This window comes from Colobus angolensis, unplaced genomic scaffold (assembly GCF_000951035.1).
Source record: "Colobus angolensis palliatus isolate OR3802 unplaced genomic scaffold, Cang.pa_1.0 Scaffold103, whole genome shotgun sequence".
Lineage (NCBI taxonomy): Eukaryota > Metazoa > Chordata > Mammalia > Primates > Cercopithecidae > Colobus > Colobus angolensis.
The window spans coordinates 5,093,703-5,097,990 of record NW_012111253.1 but is presented as its reverse complement, the minus strand read 5'-3'; positions in this window follow the sequence as shown (position 1 = coordinate 5,097,990).

Sequence of the window (4,288 nt, the reverse complement as noted above, 5' to 3'; positions counted from 1 at the left end):
TGTTGACCAGGCTGGTCTTGAACTTCTGACCTCAGGTGATCCACCCTCCTTGGCCTCCCAAAGTATTGGGATTACAGGCATGAGCCACCACACCCAGCTGTCTGGTTCTCTTTCTTGGAAGCCGTGAGGTGATATGTAAGAAGCTCAATTGTCCTGAGCCGCCATCTTGGAAAGGCCATGTGTCAAGACCACACAGAGAGAAGGAGGTCCAAAGAGTCCCCATCTGGTTCCACTTTGGCAGTTTGAATCTTCCCAGTTCAACAGGCAGAGAAGTGAGTGGAATGACTCCAGCTCCAGCCACCAGGCCATTGCAACCCTAGCGACCCCTAGGGAGAACTGCCTGGCTGAAACCAGTCAATGCCCAGATTACTAAGCAACGTAAGTGACTGCTATGGTTTTAAGCCACTATTTTGGAGTGGTTTGTTGTGATAAGACCACCCAGCATCCCTCAGTCTTCCTGCTTCTGCCTCTTGGTGGCAACTGAGGCCCACAGGGATCCCTGGTCAAGGGAACTCACCCCACATCCAGCCAAACCTCAGATCTACCCATTGTTCCCACTAGCCTGACCTGAAACTGAGCAAATGAACCAGGAGTCACAGGAACAAATCCTTGCCCTACTCTTCCCTCCCTTCTGGAATTTTCCCCCACCCATGTGACAAAGACAAGTGTCTATCCCATTTGGGAGGCATGCCCTGGTTTGGGTAATACGGGAGAAACACATGCTCTGATTCCCCTTAGAGAAGCTCATGACCAAGCTCCTCTCCCTAAATCCCCCACTCCCAGCAGCTAAGATCTCCAACCCCACTAACACCGAACATCATAAAGAAGCAGGGACAATGTCACCATGGTGTCAACCTCCAGGGTCCAGTAGTGACAGCGTCCTACAGATGCTATGCTAAAAAGCCCCCTCCCCCCAAGCACCCCTCCACCCGAGTGTTCTTGACTGTGAGTCCTGTTACCTTCCCTCAGGTCTGTGAACACAGCCTTCCGGAAATCCCTTTCCTATCAAAGTCAGCTATTGTTGGTTTCGGCTGCTTGAAACCAAGAAACCTGACTCAAAGCACCCTTATCTTAGCTGTGCCCAGGACACAAGTATAAAATTGGCAAGAGGCAGTGAACTGCTCCAGGCCTCACTAGTGAAACCAGCAAAGTTACCGGGGTCCAAGACCACAGTGAACCCTAGTACATGTTTCCTTGAATTTGCCGGCTTCGGCATGGAAACTAACCATGGAAACTAATAAATGCAAATAACATTTATTATAGGGTTATACAACATTACACAGGATTATCCAATAGAAACGTCTGTATTCTATCTAGACAAAATCTCACTAGTAATAGACACACTGCACACATGCACATTCCTTTGGGTTAGAGGTAAAAGTCCACAGCACCTTAGCCTCTGGGCGGGTACCTAAGATAGTCCATCACTGTCTCATAGGTCTATGTAGCAGATGCCATCATTATCATTGCCTCTTACAAATCCCCTTGCTCTTAACTTCTGAGTGCATTCAGGCTCAGCTTCCCAGTAGCCACCCCTGCATTTCTTCATCTGGGGGCTTCTACTGGTTGCCAAACTACTTTGCCTGCCCCCGTGGCAGGCTGGAAGTGTGGGAGTTAATGCCCCCTGAGAACAGCCCCCCAAGAAATGACTGATACAAATTGGTAGATAAACACCCTAGCCTCCTTACCTCTCAGGTGGGATAACTCAGAAGCCTGTGTACACTGTCTCCCCCAAAGGAAAGGGATCATATTCGCTGTCTTAGTCTGTGAGGGCCAGCATAACAAAGTACCACACAACTGGGGGGCTTTAACAACATAAATGTATTTTCCCATAGCTCTGGAGATTGGAAGTCCAAGATCAAGGTGTCAGCAGGGTTGGTTCCTTCTGAGGCCTCTCTTCTTGGCTTGTAGATGGCTGTCTTTTCCTTGCGTCTTCACATGGCCTTCTCTCTGTGCATGTCTGTGTCCCAATCTCTTCTTAAAAAGACGCCAGTCACATTGGATTAGGGCCCAACCTAATGACTTCATTTTAACTTAATTACCTCTTTAAGGACCCTGTTTCCAAATAAGATGACATTCTGAGGTCCTGGGGTTTAGGACTTCAAAACATGAATTTGGGAGAGGGACAGAATTCAGCCATAGCAGTTACCCACAGGAGTACCTGGCTTGATCGTGCACCCTTCGTTAACTGTCCTGCCTTACACCTGCACGCCTTTGCTGGTGTTTCCTTCTCCCAGGCTTGATTCTGGGAAAACCCAAATGAAGACAGTATGGACACTCCCTCCCTTGCACCAGCCCCTGCCTAGGGTGTCACTGTCACTGTGGATCTGATCTACTACCGAATTCTCATCAGAGCAAGTCTGGAGTTCCCATTCAGCCTATACTCTGTGGTGGGAACAAGTGCCATGAAGCTCTAGGAGTTCAGGGGTCTTACACTCTGCAGTGAAGAATTCCCTGTATGTGATTGGTTCTCTTGGCAGTTTTGCTCCTTACACGATTGCTGTAATTGGCTGCATGTAAATTAGCTAAGCCTAATGCATTGATCCTAGTTATGAGTAGTGCACATGCCGGCTCTGCACCACACACCCACCCAGCTGGCTGTAGGTTTGATATGGATATGCAGATTAAGCAACTCTAATTTGTTAGTACTAATAAGATTCCGGACACAGACAACCCTCCTGTGTGGTATTGTTAAGGTGCTGAGACCAGAACCCAATTGATACACTCATATACTCCCATAGAGACCATCCCAGCACACTCAGGAGCCAGACCCATTGGGTTGAGAAACAGTGACAGAGTCAAGACATCTGGGGGCCTGGTGGCATTTCCTACCTTTATATTGGTTAGTTGGGTGTCACATCACCCCAGCCTGCCAGTGTGATCCTGCTGTTATGACCAAGAGACGTTGTTCCACAGCACCACCACCACCTCACAACTGTGCCACGTGATACAGTTTACAGAATGTCTCCTCCTGCCTCAGCTCCTTTGTGACAAGTCTGCAAACTGATGGAACAGAAATTGTCATCATCACATCATCATCCTTGATATATTTCTGTTTTACTCCTGAGGGCTCAGAAACTCTTTGCCCCACTGCTCAGGGCTACGATACTGGAACTAGAGTTGTAGCCTCTGGTCTCTACACCTGCTGGGGCTCAGGACACATCACCCCAAAACATGACTGTAGGAAACCAGAAAATACCACCCCAGAATATACCTCTCTGGCATATTGATTATTTCAAGCTGGTTATTTTGAGAAACTGCAGACACAGCAGTAGCTCTGAAAAACTCCCATTTTGTAAAGGACATTTTCATTAGTAAAAGTATCTGTAGCAGGAAGAGAGCTGCTCAACTTTTATCACCTAAGAGACTTTTATCTACATAACAAGGCAACCTTTATTCTCCGGACATTTCTTCTTCTCACCCGCCCAAAATTTGTCTCCAGCACCCCCCAAGAAGCCCAGAACCCCTATTCTTTTCTGTAGCTCATGATACGATGCAAGCTTCCATCATCTGGCCCTTCTTTGGGTTTCATGGCTTTATGGGGCTCCCATGCGAATGTGTGTAATTAAAATGGTTTTTCTCCTGCCAATCTGTTTCATGTCAATTTAATTCATAACCCAACTAAAGAATCTAGATAGGTGCAGGGAAGCATTTTTCCCTCCCCAACAATGCCTTGCACCCTGCTTCGACAAACATGCGGCTGGCAATGCTGAGGCAGCCCCAGTCTCCGCTCCCTCTGCTCCATGCCCTGGGGAGTAGCCTGGGCAAGGTGGGTGGGGTGGGGCCCCAGACTCTCCAAGGTTCTGCAGCCTCACTCACACACCGGCCTGATTCCATCTCTCCCCAACCCCAGTGTGGTTTTCAGTTGGGGCTTTTCCCAAATCCTGACCTTGGCCTCTCCTAGAGGCCCAGCTGTTTCCAATTGCAGGAGCTGAGGTGGGGGTGGGCAGTAAAGGTACTATTCCCACCAAGTCTCAATGTAGCAAGGAAATGGCAGGCCCTGACAGAGCTGTGCTCAGAGCACTTTGGTGCCTCAGATGGATTTATTCAAAGTTCATAATTACCCTGAAATCTCCTAAAATGAAAACATGATTGAAGAATTAAACCTGGTAAACAAATTAGTCAGAAAGAAAACCTCCGTATAGCAAATGACAAAATCCAAAAAATCCAATCCAGCAAATGAATGGGCTTGTGCTGTAGTTGGCGGCCGGCGCTGCACACAAGCCTGGGCCCTGGCAAAGACAGGACTGGGGAGCAGCCGGCCCCCTGCTGCAGGGGAGCCTGGACC